Raw genomic sequence first — 24,805 nt, forward strand, 5'->3', positions numbered from 1 at the left:
AAAAATCCAGTGAGCGGCAGTTCTGTGGCCGGAAATGCCTTGTTGATGCCAGAGGTCAGAGGAGAATGGGCATACTGGTTCGAGCTGATAGAAAGGCAACAGTGACTCAAATTGCCACCCGTTACAACCAAGGTAGGCAGAAGAGCATCTCTGAACGCACAGTGCGTCGAACTTTGAGGCAGATGGGCTACAGCAGCAGAAGACCACACTGGGTACCACTCCTCTCAGCTAAGAACAGGAAACTGAGGCTACAATTTGCACAAGCTCATCGAAATTGGACTGTAGAAGATTGGAAAAACGTTGCCTGGTCTGATGAGTCTCGATTTCTGCTGCGACATTCGGATGGTAGGGTCAGAATTTGGCGTAAACAACATGAAAGCATGGATCCATCCTGCCTTGTATCAACGGTTCAGGCTGGTGGTGGTGGTGTCATGGTGTGGGGAATTTTTTCTTGGCACTCTTTGGGCCCCTTGGTACCAATTGAGCATCGTTGCAACGCCACAGCCTACCTGAGTATTGTTGCTGACCATGTCCATCCCATTATGACCACAATGTACCCAACATCTGATGGCTACTTTCAGCAGGATAATGCGCCATGTCATAAAGCTCGAATCATCTCAGATTGGTTTCTTGAACATGACAATGAGTTCACTGTACTCAAATGGCCTCCTCAGTCACCAGATCTCAATCCAATAGAGCATCTTTGGGATGTGGTGGAACGGGAGATTCGCATCAGGGATGTGCAGCCGACAAATCTGCGCCAACTGTGTGATGCCATCATGTCAATATGGTCCAAAATCTCTGAGGAATGCTTCCAGCACCTTGTTGAATCTCTGCCACGAAGAATTGAGGCAGTTCTGAAGGCAAAAGGGGGTCCAACCCCTTACTAGCATGGTGTACCTAATAAAGTGGCCAGTGAGTGGATATGGGTATGAGTGATTCATCCAAGACATCAAAAACAGCCAGAGACTCTACAGGACTGCAGCCAATACATCATGGCTCCATCATGAGGGACACAGATTTGTCATTCGACATGATGCCAGCTTAGGTGACCTCGGCCCCAGGTGGTACAATACGGATCTGCTCCATTTACCATCGCTGAACCCATGGATATATTTGGAGAAAATAAGGATTGGGACCCACCGGTTGTCTGGTTCCATGGAGATGTTCGGAGAAGCCAGGTTGTGACCCTGGCTTTGTACCTGAAGGGACTGTCATCTTCCTAAACTTGTCATTACCTTCTTTCTGTGCGTGCCACTTTTCGGGTAGTCGGCCATGGAAGATGAAGCCCAGTTGTAACTCTCCAGTCAACTGGCCTTGTACCTGAATGGACTGTCATCTTCCTACGCTTGTCGTTACATCCTCTATGTGTGCATGCCACAGGTGATGTAGTTGACCCTGGAAGACCTGAAGTAACAGCTGCTATTAACCCGGTGAGTAAGCGGAAGGGTGAGATTCTGTAATATGCATCATCTTAGGTACTGTGCTAGGACTGTTCTATGTGTTATCTTCCTGTTTTGTGGTTCAATAAAATATTGCCACACAGTTTTACCCTTAACCTGGGTTGTCTGAATAGCGTTACTCCCACAGTGAAAGGAGAGCAGGTGTTCAGTGGAATGACCCCTGGTTCATGCAGTCTCGGCTGTCACGTCGACAGCGGCCACTGCCGCCGTTCCAGCAGCTGTGGGGTCCGCCGTCGTCTCTACTCACCAGCCCCCACCTCACCGCGCTGTGCCCGCCTCCTCCTTGCTCCCATCCTCCCGGCGTGTGGCTGTCCCGCGCTGGCGCATTAGGTCACGGGCGCGCGCTCTGCAGGATTCTTAACCCTGCAGCGCCCGCCCAGAGGCCCTGGCCGCAAATCAACTGTCAGCGTATGGTATATCAAGCGTCTCCAAGATGGTGGAGACGCCTGATTATTGTGTGCCTCACCTAGCGGTATTCTGGCCGAGTTGTATGGGGTTTCCCTACAACTTACTCTGTACTCCGTCCTGTACTCCGTACTCTGCCCTGTACTCTGTACTCCATACTATGCCCTGTACTCTGTACTCTGTCCTGTACTCCATACTCTGCCCTGTACTCTGTACTCCATCCTGTACTCCGTACTCTGCCCTGTACTCTGCACTCCATCCTGTACTCCGTACTCTGCCCGGTACTCCGTACTCAGTCCTGTACTCCGTGCTCAGCCCTTCACTCCGTACTCAGTCCTGTACTCCATACTCAGTCCTGCGCTTCGTACTCTGTCCTGTACCTCCCTCTCAGTCCTGTGTTCTTTACTCCATCCTGTGCTCTGTGCCCTGCCCTGTGTTCCTGACCCGTCCTGTATCTCCACTTTGTCTCGTGCTTCTGTTCCGCCAGTTGCTCTCTGGTCCCCAGAGCCGCCCCTCTTGGTTCTAGCTGTCGCGGTATCTGTCTTCCGAGGGTCTGCCCCTAACTATCCCTGTATAGGGGTCGGCTCCACCTGGCGCGCTCGCCCTCGGGAGCTCCAGTTCCGCGATCCAGAGGGTCCACTCTCGGACGTTGTCTTTTCCTGGTCGTCACAGCGGCTAGTGACAAGGGTGCCCGCCAACCCCCCCATGTCTCCACAATGTGCATCACATCTTACCCAGTAGTTGTATGGAAAGAGACAATCTATTCCATTTGCAACCCAATGATCTGGAGAGAGCCAACATATCACACTACCAAATACTATTTCTGCAAGGTGCCTCCAATTATTAAATAAGTTTCAAGGAAGAAGTGGACTTTACAGTATCCAAACATTCCATCGATATGTCCAAAACAAGCCAAAAAGCTGTTTTGCTGCATAATGACAATGCGCTACCTTCAATTCCATTTAGTTATGTAGTTCACATGAAAGAAACCTATGCCAACATGAAACAGCTGTTGAGATGCCTGAACTACGATCAATAGAGATGAGTGAAACCGAACTGTAAAGTTCAGGGTTCGTACCGGACACCCGGTTTCCAGTGCTGAATTCTGAACTCGGACTTCTCCCGTAAGGCCATTTTAGTGTGCAGAGTTCAGATGCTGAGCGAGAGAGCGATATTCAGTGGGATAACTCTGCTTCATTTGGCAGCCCCTAGACCTTAATACGACCACTTTACAGCACCAAAGTTTGAGAACCCATTGACTTCTATGGGGTTCAGGTTTGATTTCAATTTCAGGTAGAGTTCTCATACAGAAACAAAACTTTGAACTAAAGTTCGAACCCGAACATCTTTGAGTCTGCTCATTGCTAGTGATCAACATTTGTGGTTCCTCTACTGTGACTTAAAAGTAGTTGCCCTCTTACTTGGTCTACAGGGTAGATGTACAAAGTACTGCTGCTTTCTGTGTGAGTGGGATAGTTGTGCAAGAGAATAAAAAGACTGGCATCTCCAACATTCACTTCCGCAAGTGAGTAAAATTGCCCTGCATCCAGCACATGTTGACCCATATAAGATTTTATAACCATTAACCACCATTGCATATCAAGTTGGGTTTAATGAAGATCTTTGTAAAATAAATGGATAAAAATGCAAAAAACTGCAGACAGAAGAATAAGGAAAGGGGCACTCACCAAGTGTAAGGAGGTGGCAAGTCCCCTCAGTTGCGCCCTCTCCTCCCAAATTATGACCCCCCCATGCACTTTAATTAAAATAAATATGTTTATTATTGTAATGTACTCTATGTATCGCTATATGATGCACTTCGATGTTATTGTGTCATTATACTGAATGTTTCCCCTTTAAATGTGCTAGAGTTAAGGCAAGATATCGTTAAAATGTGGGCTGGGCCAGCAGCAGTAAGGCCACAGGAAGCTGCTGTTTCCTGGGAGAACTGCCTAAGATGTTGGACAGGTCAGACCTATATGGACACAGGGCACTGCCAGGTCTCCAGGACAGGAGGGAACTGTTGCCCTGGATTCCCAAGAACTACATAACAAGAAAGGCTAAGGACTGCAATACGGGCCTCAGGACTTCCGAAAGGCTCCCGCTTCTGAAGGGTTAATCCTGGCGGGTGGAATTCCCCTGAACTTTGGCTACTTCAGCTGCTGTGGGTGCGGCTGGAGAGTGTGACAGGGACAGAGCAGGAAAACCAGTATTGTACTCGTGCCTAATTCCTATTTTTTACCACCATCCAATAAAAGCTATTTTCCCCGTTGGAAAGCTGCTGCATTCCTGGATCCTTTATTCCCTGGACCGCTGGAACCCAAGGAAGGGAAGGTAACTTGTGGGAAAAGAAATACAGCAAATCTGTATTACGTGTAAAAGGGGCCAGGGGGGAAGTACTCGCTGACTGTGTGCTTAGTGGACTTAGTGGACAGGGTGTGCAGGGAGTTCAGAGGGGCGCAAGGAGAAAAGATATCAAGGAAAATGGAATCCATCAATGCCTGCAGATTACTGTTTGACAATTGTAAGAGATCATCTGATGCAGGAGTACAAGAGACAAGCAAAAAAGAGTTGTCACTGAATGAGGACCAAATTTTGTAGTGCAATTTCTGGAACTGTTTATAATTTTCAATAGTGTTTAGATTTGTTTTAGTAATTTGAATTGTTGCCAAAAATTGGTATAACAAAATATTCAGCATCTTTATAATTTGCAAAAATAACAATGTTTTAAAGTACTGAAACTTATATGCATTAATATGTAGTAGTAAAAGGAAAACTCTTTGATATCATAGAAACAAGAGCCAACTTAAAATTTGTATTGTCACATTTGAATTATGGAGGTCAAATTCATTAAGAAATGTCTGATTTGATAACTCAACATTACAACCTTTGAAGTTATGTAGAATAGGGTAAATATTATTTTTTCCTTTGTACAAACTGGTCACCAAGACTTAATGGGGTATATAGCAGATGTAAGATATGATTATACAGCTCTTTCAGGATTATTAGTTCTTAGACATGTAAGCAGTGTAATTGTAAGATCAGTGTAAGGACCCATGACGTCTGCATTGTAGGGTTTGATGGTTTCTATTGCATTATACAGCAAAGTCATAATTAATACGGTATACCCAATATTACTTGCATTATCTCTTTAAAATTATACACTGGGGAACGCAATGTTTTAGGAGTTAGGTCAGACAACTGTTCTTAATTAATTTTTGGATGCTGAATCCAGAAATATCTCAGTTTTTCTCTATCACGTCAAGTTTTTGAACTATAGGATTTTTGTCTTCTCAAAAATATGTAAACTACTGTACCTAAAAAGTTTTTCTTTTTTTAAATAGTACAAATATGAACAAAAAATGAAATATATAAGAAATAGGCATGACAAATATGTTTTTTAACACTATCATGTTTTTTACAAAGGATATATATATATATATATATATATATATATGCAAGTATTTAAGGTAAAAATGTACATTTATAGCTTTTTCTGGAGTGTTTAACTTGAGGACAATCACGTTTGATGCTCCAGCAATAGTCAGCCATCATATGTACATCCCATCTACCCTGGTAACGGTCTTCCATAACCTTCAAATCTTGGTGAAATCGTTCACCTTGCTCATCGCTAACAGCACCAAGATTTTCCGGAAAGTTGGCAAGATGGCAATGCAAAAAATGTAGTTTAATACTCATGTTGCAACCAAGCGCTTTGTAGCTCTCCAATAGTTTCTGAACAATTTCTTTGTAATTACTTGCACGTGTATTTCCAAGAAAGTTCTTGACGACGTCTTTGAATGATAACCAAGCATTCTTCTCAAGATCTGACATAGTCCTGGTGAAATGTTCATTTTTGATGAGCTGTCGAATTTGTGGACCATCAAACACACCAGCCTTGATTTTTTCAATGGACAGTCCAGGAAGTGCCAACATGATGTACTTAAAACGCCGTCAGTTGGCAATGCTTTTACAAATTGCTTCATGAGACCTAGTTTTATGTGCAGAGGTGGGAATAGTATATTCTTCCTGTCAACAAGTGGCTGATGTAGAATGTTAGGATCTCCAGGTTTAAGACCAGATCTTGGAGTCCAATTCGACTCAACCCAATGCTTTTCTCGAGCTCTGCTATCCCACATACAGAGAAAGCAGGGATACTTTGTGTACCCACGTTGCTGACCAAGAAGGAAGCAAACCATTTTAAGGTCAACACAGATGATCCAATTGTGTGTGTCATATTTCAATAACTCAACAACTCTCTTTACATCTCCATGTTCTTCACGAAGAGAGACAGAATGCCCAATAGGGACTGCACCAAATAAATTGCCATTGTGTAGAAGGACACACTTAGGTTGGTTTCACATTTGCGTTTTTTTGCGCTGGAAAAAAACGCATACGTGCGTATGCGTTTTTTCCCCTATATTTAACATGGGTGCGCATACCTGCGCGCTGGCATGCGCACGTATGCGATTTTCATGCGCTGCGTTTTTTTGGGGTGTGCGTTTGTATTTTACAGACGCAGCATGTTGCATTTTTTGGTCCTGCAAAAAAGCGCATGCGCACGTATGCGCATGTTTTGCGCTAAAAATGGCCATTATAGCCTATGGGTGCGCATATGTGCGCATTGGCATGCTTATGTATGCGTTTTTTTGCACATGCATTTTTTTTTGTTAACCATGGAATTTAGGGGTTTGGGTTAGAGTTAGGGTTAGTTAAAGGGGTTTAGGGTTAGGGTTAGGGTCAGGGTCAGGGTTAGGGTTGGGGTTAGGGTCAGGGTTAGGGTTAAGTATGGTTTGGTTAAGGGTTAGGGTCAGGGTTAGGGTTAAGTATGGTTTGGTTAAGGGTTAGGGTCAGGGTTAGGGTTAGGGTTAGTTAGGGTTTAGGGTTTGGGTTAGGGTTAAGTATGGTTTGGTTAAGGGTTAGGGTCAGGGTTAGGGTTAGGGTTAGGGTCAGGGTTAGGGTTAGGGTTAGGGTTAGGGTCAGGGTTAGGGTTAGTAAAGTCATGGTTTGGGTTAGTGTGAGGGGCCACCTAATGTTGGAAAAAAACGCAAATGCGGTAAAAACGCACTAAAAACGCATACAAACGCATAAAAACGCTGCGTTTTTTTCATGCATGCTCATAAAAATGCTTGAAAAAAATGCAGCAGTTGTATGCTTTTGTATGCGTTTTTTCAATGCGTTTTTTTGCGGGAAAAACGCGCTGCAAAAAAAAGCAAGTGTGAAACTAGCCTTAAGACTCCGCTTTGAGCTATCAATAAACAGTCGCCATTCATTTGGATTGTACATTGAAAGCCCTAATTCTTGTAGTAAACCAGGAATATTATGGCAAAACACAAAACCGCTGTCACACCGAAAGTACTGCAAAAATGTACTTTCTCTAGTACGAAAGTATGATACCTTCGCTCCTTGTTCAAGTAACTGTTTCTCATTCAGCCTTGATGCTAGTAATTCTGAAGCTTTTTTTGATAAGCCCAATTCACGTGCTAAATCATTTAACTCGTGCTGATCAAATCCCTTACGAACTGAATCCTTGTGACTTTCAAATTCTGCATCATTGCTGTCACTGTGTTCGTCAACTTCACTCAGAACTTCTAGAGATGGTAGCTGTTCGAAAACTGGCACTGGAATTTCAGCTGAATGAGGCATTGGTCTGATAGCTGACGGTAGATTTGGATATTCTATTTTACTTTTATTTTTCCTGTTAAATCCTGATGTTTTCACTAAACAGAAGTAACAGTCTGTGGAATGACTTTTTTGCTCTCTCCACACCATGGGGATACCAAATGCCAACTTTTCACGTGTTCCTTTGGTCCACATCCGTAAACTCTCGACACACTGCTTGCACACTATGTGAGGGGCCCATGGCTTATCTTGATCACCGAGTTTTACTTTAAAATATGCAAAATATGCTTGTTTGACAAATGCACTGATGTTTGCCCTTTGAACTGGAATGGTGAAAACACCACAAATATAGCAGAAGGAGTCAGGGTTGTTTAGGCATTTACGACGAGAGGAAGAAGGAGCAGACATGATCTGAAACAAAGGAAATATGTACATAAGTAAATAAAACACTGAGATGGAAAGTTACAAGCTTTGAAAACTAACAAAGAAAAAAATCATAAAAGATATATAAATTACAACTAAGCGCCCAATGCAAAGAGAAAAGCTATCACAAATCCTATTTATTCCTACTATGATACATTTTTTGTGTAAAGATATTGATAATTATGATGTATTGGGAGCTATACACACCTCTCACCACACTGTCTCAGTTGTGACTACTCTTACAAGTTGCCACGTAGCTCTATATGAGTCGAATTGTACTCAGATAACAAGTCTTATTACAGAAATCAGTGCAATTGTGCTTCTATGGCAGGTAAGTTGAGGAGGAAAAACTTGACGTGATAGAAAAAAACTGACTACATTTTTGGAATCAGCATGCCAATTTTAGTATAAATCAGCTCAAAAACCTAACTCAACAGAAATTTTTTTCAAATTGTTCCCCAGTGTTATCTTTCACGTAGGTTCCATTGATAGCCTCCATCTAGACAAGGAGCTATGACAAATTATTTTTTTCATCTGACACCAAGAACCTTGTCAGAACTTAATCGGGGTATGTATTAACTAATCCATTTGCACAATTTTTGTTTTATAATAGAATCACAAATTATGATGACTAACTATACAATATTAAGTTCCTGCTCTAAGCCAGAGAAACGAACGAAAGACCTGCCCTCAGGCTGCCCTGAAGCACAAACATGTTCCTTCTAACATTGATTACACAAGAACCACATGACGGATTTCTTCACCCCACATATCATTTTAATCAGTATAACAGCGGCAACCTGACAATTCTTGTAGTTAACATAGCAAAATCCTGCTGACACGTTTGCTTTAAGCATGTATGCCTCTGATTTGATATGCAATGTATCTATACAATACCACAATATGGAGCTACAGAAACTTTAATGGGGAGACTTCGTACACCATAATTATAACTTTATTCTGCCTATTTTCTGCCATCCTTCCCTGTGTAAAATTTGGTGGGGTGTAGCAGTATGCCAACAGATTTATTCTAAGGCCTCTTTCACACACCAATTTTTTGCCATCAGTCACAATCGGTTGGCTTGACGGATCGATCGACGGATCCGTCGCATCAGTTTTTTCATCCATTTCTTCCGTTTTTCGATGGATCCGTTTTTAAAAACACCCACAGATAAACAGATAGATAGACAGATCTATAGATAGATAGATAAATATGTGATAGATAAATAGATAATATCTATCGATCTATGTACAGATCTAATAATAATGATTTTATTTCTATAGCGCCAACATATTCTGCAGCACTTTACATTATATATATAGATCTATCGATAGATCTATCTATCCCATATCTATCTATTTATAGATAGATATGGGAATAGATAGAATCCATAGATATATCTATAGATACTGTATATCCAGAGATATATCTATTTTTTGATATATCTATGGATAGATACGATAAATAATAGCAAGGCCGATGTTTACAGTATTAATGAACAATGTTTAATTTTGAAAAAAAACGGAAAAAAAATGGCGTGGGCTCCCACGCAATTTTCTGTGCCAGAGAGGGAAAGCTGGGGGCCAATATTTGTAGCCTGGGAAGGGGGTAATACCCATGGCCCCTTCCTAGGCTATGAATATCAGTCCACAGCTGTCTGCATAGCCTTTCCTGGCTATTAAAATAGGGGTAGCCAAAAAAAATTGAATTGGGGTCCCCCTATAATTTATAGCCAGAAAGGCTATGCAGACAGCTGCGGGCTGATATTCATAGCCTGGGAAGGGGCCATGGATATTGCCCCCCGACTAAAAATACCAGCCGCAGCCGCCCCAGAAATGGCGCATCTGTGCGATGCGCCAATTCTGGCACTTAGCCCCTCTCTTCCCACTGCCATGTAGCGGTGGCATATGAGGTAATAAGGGGTTAATGTCAACTTTGTACTGTAAGGTGACATTAAGCCCAGTTAATTATGGAGAGGCATCAATAAGACACCTATCCATTATTAATCTTATGGTATCAAAGGGTTAATAAAACACACACACATAAGAATAAAGTATTTTAATGAAATAAAAAACAACTCGGTTTTCAATCTTTATTGCACACCTAAAATCCATGCGACGCCCTCGATCTCCTGAAAAAAAAATCAAAATAATAAACCAATCGCATACTCCCTGTTCTGATGCAGTCCAATTAATGACGGGTGTCCCACGACAATCCTCCCTATAAAACAGTGACATCAGGTGATGTCACTGCTCTATAGGGCCTCCCAGTGATGAACTGACAGGAGATAATCCTCCTGAAGTACATCACTCAAGAGGTCAAGTGAGTTCATTCTCTCACTTTACGGCAATGCTGTTTGGGAATTTTCTCACCCAGCATTACCTCCGCTGTCAGTGCATGCCGGAGGCCATGTAGAGCACTGACATCACCCGATGTCAGTGTTCTACAAGGGAGAGCGTCGTGGGACATTCATTATTATCTGGACTATGGCGGAAAGGTGACTAAAGGTTAGTTTCTTATTTTATTTTTATTAAAGGAGACAATGGCATCGGGGACTAGGTGTTTGGAAAGTATGTACTCTATGTTATGTGTTGTATGTTATGTGTATGTTCTGCATGTTATATGCATGTCATGTATGTTCTGTAGGGTTTTTTTTCTACTATAGATCACAGTCATTGTCTGAAGGGACTACTTTCCCATCAGCAGCAATGCTGTCATTGTGAGCATTCATTGCTGGTTGGGAGCAGTAGTCCTATCAGACAATGGCTGCCTACATAGACACACACATAGGGACACACGCACACACACAGACACACACACAGGCACACACAGACCAGCACACACACAGCCCTGCAGACCCCGCCCACACACACAGACACGCACACAGTCACAGCCCACACACTTCCCTCCTCCCGGCCCACAGCGTTTCTCACACCCACATCCGCAGGCAAACCGCAGATCTTTTTTACATCTGCAGTTTTGCTGCGGAAGTGCCTGACTAAATTGTTGGAGCATGCTCAGTTTAAAAAAACGTAATCCGTTGCCGGATTCCGTCATTTGACGTATTACGACGGATCTGCTGCCCATAGGATTCCATTCTAGCAAACGACGGACGCTGTCCTATTTTTCAACATAGACAAAAACACTGTAATGTCCATTGTCTCCGGCCGACGGACAAGCAATTTTCGACGGATTCGGAGAAACGGTGGATGAAACTTGCGGCCATCCGTCGCAATCCATCGCTAATACAAGTCAATCAGAAAAAAATGGATACAGCAGCATCAGTCGCCGGATCGTTTTTTTTTTCAAAACTCGATGGATTGCGACTGATAGCAAAAAACTGATGTGTGAAAGGGGCCTTATATACCTCTAAGCCCTCCCTTAAGTGGAAGGCCGCAAATATAGAGTGTAATAATTTAACATGTACTGATAGACTTAAAAAGTAAAAATAAAAAATAACACTTTAATATGTTTATAACTAAACAGGATTCATTTTGCTGCATTGGGTGACAGATTATGCTCCGCGAATGCTTTTCTTATTATTTTCAGTATTATTAGTGTCGTATTTTTGCATTCGGATCATTGCGGGTACAGTAATTCACATAAACATCTTACAATAACTGTAGTAGAAAATTGATTTTAAATTAACTGATGTGACTACAGGTCTACATCACATCACATTATGTTATTATACTTTTCTATTTTTTTTTTAGCTAAAAATTACCCAATGTCTTATTTTTAATATCGGTCTCTAAATAACGTCACGTACACTCTCTGGAACGAGCATGAAGCTATTCATAAAAATACTGGCACAGGATTGTAGCCCCGTACATCAATGTAATTGCTTAATGTTGCTGGTATATTAGCATATTTTATAGCTGTACCACTGCCTTGCATTGCCCAAAGCATCCTCTAGATGGCAGTGTGGACGTCAATGAGAGGCTGACGCTCGATATTAAAGAAATATATGAATATTTTAATAATTTTTCCTGCCGTAATTACATTATAAAAATCATCCATAGAAATAATTAGACAGCATAGAGCCGGAATGTAGCTAAAAGCGAATGATTGTTACAGATAGGTAAATACAGTTATTGATTTAAAAGGAACCTTGGATCTAAAAGCAAATCGTCATTAGGTAAATATTAAAGGTTATGAGGTCCATGAATATGCATTGATTTATTAGGTCTGAATGACTGCACGACGGGAGAGTATAATAGAGCGCATTTTGCTTCCTTGTCTCGGTATATGTAAATGATTTATTGCTACTGATATTCTGATCTTTTTGTCTCCCTGTTGAGCAGAGCGCTGGAATATGTTAGCACTTTATAAATAAAAGATTAGAATAAAATTTAAATTGTGTTCGCTCAATCACAACAGAAGCTCATCAATAGTACACATTGTGTAAAACAGGCGTTCTGAAACATTTTATTAACAGGTGAGAAATACACCAGCAACAAACATCACACAGGGAGACTTAAAGGAACACTACCGGGAGAGCGGCACGAGAGCCCCTCCACGGATTGGGTAAAAATGCCAAAACATACTGGTATATGAATATTTCAGGCTCTGTTCACGTCATGCATTTCATCTATATTCATTGGGTGTACCCCAAAAGAGTGAAGAATGTGTCCATAATGTGTCCATAATGCATCCATTTTGATAAAGGTGTAAGTTGCCATTCCTGTCTTCCACTGTCAGACTATCCTATTTATTACAAAGACATCCTGTAAAAAAAAGGATACAATGTGGTATGCTATACAATGGGGATATGGGTGACATCTGTCATTATGTCAGTAGCACATACTCTCACAGCGTCAATGTAGGCAGGAGCAGCACCATGATTGAAGAGTTTTAGGCTATGTTCACATTTTGCTTTTTTCAGCATTCTTTTCTGCAACCAAAGCATGCTCTAGTGGCAGTAAAAAAAAACTGCTTACAAAAAGCAGGTTCTGCTGTCTTTTTGGTGCAGATTATATGTGTCACTGAATAGAATATTAAAGGGAATCTGTCACCCCATTTTTCGAGTATCAGCTGCCGGCATCGCCATCAGGGGCTTATCTATAGCATTCTGTAATGCTGTAGATAAGCCCACGATGTAACCTGAAAGATAAGAAAAATTAGTTATATTATACTCACCGGAGAAGGCTGTCTGGTCCGATGGGTGTTGCCGTCTCGTCTGACGCCTCCCATCTTCTAACGGTGATGTCCTCTTCTTTGCTGCCTGTCGTGGCTCCTGCGCAGTCGCACTGCTCTGCCCTGTTGAGAGTAGAGCCAGGGGTGAACCTAGCCTCTCTGCTGCCTGAGGCGAACAGCAAAATGACGCCCCACGCACACACACACACACAAAGTAAATTCTCATATCTATCATGTAAAACTGAGTACAGTAGTGGACATTTTGATTTAGATAAACAGAAAAAAAAGGTGTCCAAACACAAGGATGTCAGCAGCATCACACGCACATAGAACAACACAGAAGTATCCAGAACAAGGGTCATTAATGGCAATGGTAGGCTTGGCACAGGGCCAGACTGGCACAAAAAGCAGCCCTGCCACACAAATCTCACCAGCCCACAAACTATAACACTCCTCACCCCGATCAGTAAATTTTTGCTATACTTTGTCATCCCCTCACCACTCTCTTGAAGGAGTTATTTGAAGAGCCACATGTGAATGGCACCACAGTGCGTATGACTGACCACATCTCCATTTACATGGTGCTCTTCAAAGCTATGTTTCCCAGGATCATGGGGGTCCCAGCGGTCAGATCCACAACAAACAGAAAGTCATCCCCTATCCCCACATAATGCTCCATACAGTATTATGTGCCCCATATATTACTTCGTACAGTATAATGGGCCCCATATAATACTCCATACAGCATAATGGGCCCCATATATTACTTCGTACAGTATAATGGGCCCCATATAATGCTCCATACAGTATAATGGGCCCCATATATTACTTCGTACAGTATAATGGGCCCCATATAATGCTCCATACAGTATAATGGGCACCATATATTACTTCATACAGTATAATGGGCCCCATATAATGCTCCATACAGTGTAATGGGCCCAATATGTTACTTCATACAGCATATTGGGCCCCATATATTACTTCATACAGTATAATGGGCACCATATATTACTTCATACAGTATAATGGGCACCATATATTACTTCATACAGCATAATGGGCACCATATATTACTGCCTACAGTATAATGGGCACAATATATTACTTCATACAGTATAATGAGCACCATATATTACTGCATACAGTATAATTGTCCCCATATATTACTTCATACAGCATAATGGGCACCATATATTACTTCATAAAGTATAATGGTCCCCATATAATTCTTCTCCCCAAACCCCGCTGCTCTGGTCTCCTCCGTGTATTCTGATCCTCCGCACTACTTGGCACAGGGACATCATTAACTTTACGTATATAATTGTCCACTTGGACTGATAGTAATAGTGATTTGTTTGTACTCTGTTGTCTGGGGCTGGCCCACTTTATGGGGGTGCGCAGGGCATATGATTATACACCAGTAAAAAGTATGAGAGGCTCAATATGACCAGTGTCACCTAGTTTCCTACCCCTCTTATTCTACTGGGACTGTGGGCACACTGACTGGTACTGAGGAAAAGAAGGAACAAAGAGAAAAAAAACAGAGAGAAAGAAAGAAAGAAAGAACAAAGAGAGAAAGAAAGGGGAAAGAAAGAAAGACGAGAGAGCGAGAAAGAAAGAAAGAAAGAAGACGGAAAGAAACAGAGAGAGAAAGAAAGAACCAAGAGACAGAAAAAAAGAAAGATTAGAGAGATAAAGAAACAGAGAGAGAAAGATTCTATAAAGATACAAAAGCAGCTCGGCTCCCACTGTAGTGCCCACCTGAGCCTCCCGATGCAGGACATATCATGATCCGCTTACATGGCCGGCAACCCCGAGTCCAGCTCGTTTCTTGCTGGGGACAAATGACACCGCAAGAAACGACCTGGAAACCATCTGCAGAGACTTTGAAGACTTAGGCAAGAAAGTGAAAGAACTGGGAGCGCAGGTGGTCTTCTCTTCCATCCTCCCAGTGGATGGCCATGGAACAAGGAGGTGGAATAAGATTCTGCAGGTGAACAACTGGCTACGTCGATGGTGCCGTCAGCAATGATTTGGATTTCTGGATCACGGAGTGAATTACCTTTACGATGGACTACTTGCTAGAGATGGGGTGCACCTTACGAAGACTGGAAAACAAGTATTTGGAAGTCGCCTTGCTACACTTGTAAGGAGAGCTTTAAACTAGAACAACATAGGAAGGGAAGCAAAAGATCAGAAAAAGCCATACACCTGACAAATGCTATTGAGAACTCTGCTATTAGAAGTGGAATGGAAGAACAAAGACAAAAGAATCTAATTAATAAAAATATTGGAGAAAGAGAAACCAATCACAAACTTAAATGTTTCTATACTAATGCACAAAGCATGGGCAACAAACAAGGAAAATTGGAACTACTAACACAGGAAAAGAAATATGATGTCATTGGAATCACTGAAACTTGGTGGGACGATACACATGATTGGAATACAAAACTAGAAGGATACAACTTATTTGCAAGAAACAGACTTGATAAATGAGGAGGAGGTGTCGCATTGTATGTTAGAAACACGTATATCTGCACAGAGATTGAAGCTTCAGAGACCGGGAGTTCTGTGGAAACTGTTTGGGTAAGAATACAAGGACAGAACAATGGAAAGGACACCATTGTAGGCATTTAGGGAGATTTCAACTATCCAGACATTTGTTGGGAATCTCTCTCAGGCAAAACTAACAGGTCAAGGAAATTCTTATCCTCTGTTGCTGATAACTTTATCTTCCAAAAGGTAGGGGAGAAAACAAGGGGAACTGCTACCTTGGATCTAATCCTTATAAACAGGGAGGAAATGGTTGAGGAGGTAAAAGTGGCTGGGACCCTAGGAGGTAGCGACCATGCTATTTTAGAATTTTGGATAACTAGAGGAGGAAGACCCGTGAAGACTCAGACGTCAAGGTTAGATTTCAGAAAGGCAGATTTTAAGGGATTCAGATAGAGAATTGGAGGGATCCAATGGCTGGATATCCTTAAAGACAAAAATGTCCAGGAAGGATGGGAAAATGGGAAATCTTGAAAAATGAAATTCTCAAAGCACAATTGTTAACAATTCCAAAAAGAGGGAAGAATAGGAAGCATTTAAGGAAGCCAGGATGGATGAACACAGAACTTAAGCACATGCTAAAAAGGAAGAAAAAAATGTTTATAAAATGGAAAGAGGGAGGCATATCTAAAGAAGAATATATTGCTGTCTGCAGAACCTGCAGGGCACAAATCAGATTACTAAAGCTGACAATGAATTGAGGCTTGCAAGATATGTCAAAAGCAATAATAAAGGATTTTGGGGATATGTCAAAAGTAAAAGAAAAGTCAAAGATGCTATAGGATTTTTACAGGATGAAAATGATGAAATGGTAAGACAGGATGTTGAGAAGGCCGAACTTTTAAATTCCTATTTTGCATCTGTTTTCTCTCAGAAAGGAAATGTAACACCAACTGTTCTTCACTGTCCTATTAAGGGAATAGAAGAATCCAGGATATCTATAAACAGAATGATAGTGAGGAAACACTTAGCTAACCTAAATGAATTCAAGTCTCCAGGTCCAGATGAATTACACCCCAGAGTACTGAAGGAGATAGCAGAAGAAATTTTTGAACCCCTCTCCATAATCTTTGAAAATTCTTGGAGAACAGGAGAAGTCCCAGAAGACTGGAGAAGAGCAAATGTTCCTATCTTCAAAAAGGGGAAGAAGGTGGACCCAGGCAACTATAGGCTGGTGAGTCTAACTTCTATACCAGGAAAGATCTTTGAACATATTATTAAACAACATGTATGTAAGTACCTGGATAAGAATGAAGTGATTAAACAGAGTCAGCATGTGTTTGTAACTAATAAGTCATGTCAGACTAACTTAATTTCCTTCTATGACAGAATCACTGATTGGGTGGATCAAGGAAATGCTGTAGATATAGTATATCTTGACTTCAGCAAAGCATTTGACAAAGTATCTCATACAATCCTTATTGAAAAAATGACTAAGTATGGAATGGACAAGGCAACTGTTAGGTGGATTCATAACTGGCTTAGTGATCGGACCCAGAGAGTGGTCGTAAATGGCTGCATATCCAGTTGGAAGAATGTCTCAAGTGGGGTACCACAGGGCTCTGTCCTGGGCCCTGTATTGTTCAACATCTTTATCAATGATTTAGATGAAGGAATTGAGGGTAAACTGATTAAATTTGCTGATGACACAAAGCTAGGAGGGATAGCTAATACTAGAGAAGAGAGAGGATTCAAAAAGATATAAATAAACTGGAGAAGTGGGCAGCAACTAACAGAATGTGTTGTGAGTTCATTTTCCCCTTCATTACTGAGGCCCGAGGAACTCCCTCTTCTTGTAAAGAAAGGTAGTGAGCCTGATTGTCAAACACCTGAGGCTGATTATGATGACTGGCTGAGTGGAGTTACGGACTGGATATAAGGCTGCCGACACCCTTCTGCCCTGCAGGTGATTTCTCTGTGGGATCCTTGGAGACCAGTCTGAATTCCTGCTCCTCCAAAGCTAAGTTTGCTGCTCGGCCTTTTGCTTTTGTGCTTTGACTTTGTTTTTGCTTTGTTTTTCTGGATTTCTGCCTTTCCCTGCTGGGGTGTGCTGAATTCATTTAGCTCTGTCTTCTGAAAATACCTGAGTGCTGATTCAGTTTTTGAAGCCTAGCTGCTTCAGGGCCTTTTTCATATCAGCTGGTTGGCTTATGTCTTTGATAGGGTTTTGGCAGATTGCAGACAGCAGCCTTCCTGTCCTTTCCTATCTAGGTAGTTTTGGGGCCCCGTCTTTGCTCAGTCTATCTTTCTGTCTGTGTTAGTATTTTCATCTTGCTTCACCGTCATTATATGTTGGGGACTGCCTATTGCTTTGGGGTCTGCTCTGGGGCAGTTTAGATTTCCCCTTTCTTTCTTTAGGCCTATGTATTTCTCCGGCTGTGATCGAGGGGTCTAGGGCATCGTAGGAACCCCCCACGGCTACTGCTAGTTGTGTTGATAGGTTCAGGGGTCTGCAATCTGATAGTTGCCAACTTCTCTGGTTTTCTGGACTTAGCTTGTATTTCTGCTTTTGCCTCCTACGGTGACTCACTCATAACAGAATCACTCACCATACCGCAGATTCTAGGGTACTCAATAGCAGGAAAGAATTGTAAAAAAAAAAAAAAAAAAAGTGTATATTTTTTCCTCTATATCTCTGAGGCCGTAGGGGGAATTTTTTTTTTCTCTCTCAATGGAGATAAAGCAATTGTCTGATCGTGTGGAGCAGCTCTCTGCGGAAGTGCGGGGAATTTCCGCCTACCTTGCTCATTCACATGCTGCTGAACCAAAGATTCCTACACCTGATGTATTTTTTGGGGATCGGTCTAAATTTTTGAATTTCAAAAATAATTGTAAATTATCTTTTGCCTTAAAGCCTAACTTGCCAGGGAGCTCCGCGCAGCAGGTTAAAATTGTCATCTCTTTGCTGCATGGCGATCCCCAGGATTGGGCGTTTTCTTTGAAACCAGATGATCCTATTCTGACTAATGTGAACGCATTCTTTCAAGCTTTGGGGTTGTTGTATGACGAACCTAATGCCATTGATCAGGCTGAAAAGACCCTGCTGGCATTGAGCCAGGGTCGTGATTCTGCAGAATTGTACTGTCAAAAATTCCGAAAGTGGGCAGTACTTACTACCTGGATGTCATGGTATGCCTAGGTTACTTTAGGCAAAAACCCCGGGACCCCTGCGATGTCCCTCAGACTAGGGGAACCCTGTCTGTCCCTCTACCCAGGGTTTACACTGAAGGTGTGCCTGCCTGAGCCTCCACCCTGTCCCTGTCTCCTGTCCAGCCCTAAGCTGAACCCACCACCCTCCACCCAGTGAGGGGACCAGACACCAGACCCCACAAATACATATGGACAGGGGTAAAAGAAACACCACACAGTTAATACACAAGGGAATACAATAATGTGCAAGGGCAACCAAATATATATATAACAGATTGGAGAAAGAACCACTGAGGGATATACTGCACCAGATATCAGACGCTCCAACACCACCACTGCTGACCGGTATTGCTAGCACTAGGCTAAAGCTATAGTCGGCGACGCCCATAGTCAGGACGAACTATTTAAAGACCAAGGGCGTGGCCCAGCCCTCAGCCAGCATGACAACCTGGTTAACCCTATCCCGACTGGAACAGAATACCCAACAGGGTATTACCGCTGTCTGCCGGACACCCTGGTGTGAACAGTGTCCGACATGACAGTACCCCGCCTTCTATGAGGGACCTCCGGAACCTCACCATGTCGAGGACCTGGCTTGTCCGGATGGCGACGATGGAACATAGTAACCAGTCGATCAGCATGAATGTCAGAGGCCGGCACCCATGTCCTCTCCTCAGGACCATAGCCACGCCAGTGGACCAGGTACTGTAGAGTGCGACGCACAACCCTAGAGTCCACCACTTTGGACACCTCAAATTCCAACGCGCCATCCACCAAGACGGGAGGTATACATTATGAATCTTATACACAGCCGGCAACTCCAAACGAAATGCCACAGGGTTGATCACTGCGGAGATTCTAAATGGGCCAATGAACCTGGGACCCAACTTAAGTGACGGTATCTTGAGCTTAATGTTCCTAGTAGATAACCACACCCAATCACCCACACACAGGTCCGGACCTGGCACACGTCTGCAGTCAGCCACCCATTTGTACCTGGAACCCACCTTCAACAAGCGCTCCTTGACTCTCCTCCAAACAGACGACAATTGAGCTCCCAACTGGTCCTCCTCAGGGACGCCAACTGAGCACCCCTGACGCAAGGTGCAAAATTGAGGATGTTGACCATACACACAAAAAAAAGGAGATTCCCCAGACAATTCCTGGCAATGGTTGTTTATTGCGAATTCTGCCAGAGGAAGAAACGCTGACCACTCTTCCTGATTGTCGGAAATAAAGCAGCGCAAGTATTGCTCCAGGTTTTGGTTCATCCGCTCAGTCTGTCCATTTGACTGAGGGTGGAAAGCCGATGAATGAGATAATTTGATTCCAAGGCGAGAACAAAAAGCTCTCCAAAACTTTGCCACAAACTGCGTACCTCGATCAGACACAATGTCAGACGGGACACCATGAAGTCTGACCACCTCGCGAATAAATATCTGAGCAAGAGTCTTAGCATTGGGCAAAGATGGTAAAGCAACGAAATGTGACATTTTGGAGAACCTATCAACAATTACCAAAATGACCGAGTTCCCTGCCGAGGCGGGCAAGTCAGTAATAAAATCCATGGAAATCTCAGTCCATGGCTTACTGGGCACCCCGAGAGGCTGCAAGCTACCAGCGGGACGGGAACGAGGAGTCTTGGCCCGTGCGCACGTGGTACAGGCAGCCACATATGAGGCCACATCCTGCCGGATTTTAGGCCACCAAAAACGACGCGATACCAGTTCCAGAGTGCTCTTAACCCCTGGATGACCTGCCAGTACCGTGTCGTGATGTTCGCCCAACACTCTAGAGCGTAGATGTAGCGGCACAAAAGATTTATTAGCAGGCAACCCCGGCGGTATCACCTCCTGAGCCTCCACAATCTCTGCCTCAATCTCTGTCGTGATGGCAGATACCACCACACCCTTTTGGAGAATAGGCACCGGCTCTTCACATAACTCTCCACCAGGAAAACACCTGGATAAAGCGTCTGCCTTAACATTCTTCGACCCAGGTCGATAGGTAACAATGAAGTTGAACCGGGTGAAGAATAATGCCCAGCGAGCCTGTCTGGAGGACAGGCGCTTAGCAGATTCTAAATAAAGCAAATTCTTATGGTCGGTTATCACAGTAATCTGATGAACAGCCCCCTCAAGGAAGTGTCGCCACTCCTCAAATGCCAATTTGATGGCCAATAATTCCCTGTTGCCAATATCATAATTACGCTCCGCAGGCGACAGCTTCTTGGAGAAGAAGGCACACGGATGCAACTTGGCCCAAGAAGGGCCCTGAGACAGTACAGCCCCCACTCCAACCTCCGACGCATCCACCTCCACGACAAACGGTAAGGAGACATCGGGCTGCACCAGAATGGGCGCTGAGGCAAAACTATTCTTGAGGAATTCAAACGCCTGTACCGCAGGCTCAGACCAGTCAGAAAAGTCGGTACCCTTCTTAGTCATGTTAGTCAGTGGTTTGGCAATCATAGAGAAGTTCTTAATAAATTTCCTATAGTAATTGGAGAAGCCAAGAAATCGCTGAAGCGCCTTAAGATTATCAGGCCGATCCCAATGTAGTACCGCTTGCACCTTTGCGGTGTCCATCTTAAAACCTGAGGCGGAGATTATATAACCCAAGAACGGTAGCTCCTGTACGAAAAACACACATTTTTCAAGCTTGACATAGAGCCTGTTCTCTCTGAGCAACTGCAGAACCTGTCTAACATGCTCTATATGTGTATCATGGTCGCGAGAGAAAATGAGAATGTCGTCAAGATAAATTATAACGAACCTCCCCAACAGCTGAGAGAAGACATCATTGATGAAGTGTTGAAAGACCGCCGGTGCCATAGTCAACCCAAACGGCATTACCAAACTCTCAAAGTGACCCTCAGGGGTATTGAACGCCGTCTTCCACTCATCCCCCTGACGGACTCTTATAAGATTGTATGCCCCCCTGAGGTCCAGTTTGGAGAACCACCTGGCACCAACCACTTGGTTGAATAAATCAGGTATAAGTGGCATAGGGTAAGGATCACGGACCGTAATCTGGTTGAGTTCTCTGAAATCCAGACACGGGCGTAAACCGCCATCCTTCTTTTTAACAAAGAAGAAGCCAGCAGCCAGAGGAGAAGAGGAAGGTCTAATATGACCCTTGTTCAGGCTATCCGCAATGTATTCCTTGAGAGCTAGCCTCTCGGGACCTGAGATATTAAACATTCTAGCTTTAGGTAACTTGGCCCCTGGTTTCAACCTAATAGCACAGTCATAGGGGCGATGCGGTGGTAGTTCTGAACAACCCTTCTCAGAAAATACATCCGCATAGTCCAGCAACGACTCCGGGATACTGGGGGTCAAAGCGGAAATACATGTAGCCAGGCACCTCTCCTGACACTCCCTGCTCCACTGAATTATGTCCTGGGTCTTCCAATCAATAACAGGATTATGCATTGACAACCATGGAAAGCCCAGAACCATCTGAGCCGGTAAGTTACTAAGCACCTTACAAGTTACCTGCTCTGAGTGTAATACTCCGATGTGGAGTTGTATATCCAACACACACTCTGTGATCTCCCCTTGAAACAACGGGGAAGCATTGATGGTAACCACCCGGATGGGGTTCGGCAATTTCTCCACCGGAAATCCCGCTGTATGGGCGAACCTCTCATCAATGAGATTGGCAGCTGAGCCACTATCAATAAATACTGTAATAGAGAGCATTTGCCCCCCAAGTACCACCCTAGCAGGGAGCATACACTGGGAAACCATGACGGAGGATACACAAAGGCTCAGACTAGACTCCTCCAAACCCTCTGAGCCTATCAGTTTTCCGCCGGCACGCCCTTCTTAGGTACCAGGGGGCAAGCGTTAATAAAATGTCCTCCTTTGCCACAAAAAAAACAGAGCCCCTGCCTTCTGTGCCAAGGACGTTTAGGCTTGTTACTCGGTGACTGTGCTATACCAGCGATCTGCATGGGTTCCACGGATTCACCCGCGGCAACCTCACCGACCACTCCCCCACCTCCCGGAGGCAACGAAACCAGCGCCCCCTGACGGAGACGTCGGTCTATGCGTACTACAAGTGCCATCGCAGCCTCCAGAGAGGCGGGAGTCTCGTACATTAGGAGAGTCTGTTTAACCCTTCCAGAAACCCCATGCAAAAATTGACTTCTAAGCGCAGGGTCATTCCACTGCGTGTCCACCGCCCAGCGCCGGAATTCCGTGCAGTAATCCTCAGCTGGTCGATCACCCTGTAGCAGTGAGCGTATCTTAGACTCTGCTAAGTTTAATCTATCCGGATCGTCATAGATCAAACCCAGAGCAGAGAAAAAAAAATCTACAGATTCAAATGCCGGTGAGTCTGAAGGGAGTGAAAAGGCCCAGGCCTGTGGGTCACCACTCAGCAAAGAAATCACCAAGCCCATGCGTTGAGCCTCATTACCTGAGGAATGTGGACGCATACGGAAATACAATTTGCAGGATTCACGAAACACCGTGAACTTACCACGATCACCAGCAAATCGTTCAGGAAGGGGAAACTTGGGCTCAGCTGCCCTGGCTGCAGCCTCAGCAGGTACTGCAGGAGCTGACAGACCTTGTTGCTGGACCGCCCCCCTGAGTTCAGTGACCTGTATGGATAGAGCCTCCAGCTGCTTGGTTAGGGAAAGTATAGGATCCATAGTAAGTAACCCCTATATTCCCTACCTTTTTTTTTTTTTTCTTTTTTCTCTCACTTTATTATTTGGGCCGACTATAATGTCATGGTATGCCTAGGTTACTTTAGGCAAAAACCCCGGGACCCCTGCGATGTCCCTCAGACTAGGGGAACCCTGTCTGTCCCTCTACCCAGGGTTTACACTGAAGGTGTGCCTGCCTGAGCCTCCACCCTGTCCCTGTCTCCTGTCCAGCCCTAAGCTGAACCCACCACCCTCCACCCTCCACCCAGTGAGGGGACCAGACACCAGACCCCACAAATACATATGGACAGGGGTAAAAGAAACACCACACAGTTAATACACAAGGGAATACAATAATGTGCAAGGGCAACCAAATATATATATAACAGATTGGAGAAAGAACCACTGAGGGATATACTGCACCAGATATCAGACGCTCCAACACCACCACTGCTGACCGGTATTGCTAGCACTAGGCTAAAGCTATAGTCGGCGACGCCCATAGTCAGGACGAACTATTTAAAGACCAAGGGCGTGGCCCAGCCCTCAGCCAGCATGACAACCTGGTTAACCCTATCCCGACTGGAACAGAATACCCAACAGGGTATTACCGCTGTCTGCCGGACACCCTGGTGTGAACAGTGTCCGACATGACACTGGAATGATAATGCCTTGGCTGCTCTCTTTTGGAAGGGGTTGTCAGAAGCCGTAAAAGATACTATGGTTGGATTTTCCTGTTCCCGCTGGTCTTGACGATTCTATGTCATTAGCCATTCAGGTTGATCGGAGTTTGCGCGAACGCAAAGCTGCACGAGAGGTGTTGCCACCTGTTGAACAAATGTCTGAACCTATGCAATGTGATAGAGTTTTTTCCAGAGAGCAGCGTCAGGAGTTCAGAAGGCGTAATAAGTTGTGTTTTTTCTGTGGAGATGCCTCGCATATTATTTCTGTCTGTCCCAAATGAGAGAAACGCTTTACACACACGTTTTCTGTTGGGGGTGTTCAACCTAAGTTTCTTCTGGCTATTACTCTGATCTGCTCCCTGTCCACATTTTCCGCCAAGGCGTTTGTGGATTCGGGAACAGCCCTAAACCTAATGGACTTGGATTTTGCTAAACGTTGTGGATCTCCGATGACACCTCTGCAGACGCCTTTCCCTTTGAGGGGAATTGATGCTACTCCTTTGGCTAAAAATAAACCCCAGTTTTGGACCCAGGTGGTAATGCGGGTCGCCCCAGACCATCAAGAAAATTGCAGATTTCTGGTGTTGCATAATCTGCATGATACTGTTGTTCTGGGGTTTCCCTGGTTACAGATTCATAATCCAGTTTTGGATTGGAAATCTGTGTCTGTGGTGAGTTGGGGTTGTCGGTGTGCCTTTAGTGA

The 24,805-nt window shown here is 43.9% G+C and overlaps 1 long non-coding RNA gene across 1 annotated transcript; it reads right to left on the reverse strand.

Moving 5' to 3' along the window:
* Positions 1-13,136: 13,136 nt before the first annotated feature.
* LOC141051256 (uncharacterized) lies at positions 13,137-19,145 on the reverse strand. Its single transcript, XR_012220607.1, has 3 exons — positions 19,068-19,145; positions 15,116-15,216; positions 13,137-13,173 (listed from the first exon to the last, which is right to left on the reverse strand). It is a non-coding gene; the product is annotated as an uncharacterized lncRNA (long non-coding RNA).
* Positions 19,146-24,805: the final 5,660 nt, after the last annotated feature.

The sequence above is a fragment of the Dendrobates tinctorius genome, unplaced genomic scaffold (genome assembly GCF_039654945.1).
Source record: "Dendrobates tinctorius isolate UK_male_01 unplaced genomic scaffold, ASM3965494v1 ptg000156l, whole genome shotgun sequence".
NCBI lineage: Eukaryota > Metazoa > Chordata > Amphibia > Anura > Dendrobatidae > Dendrobates > Dendrobates tinctorius.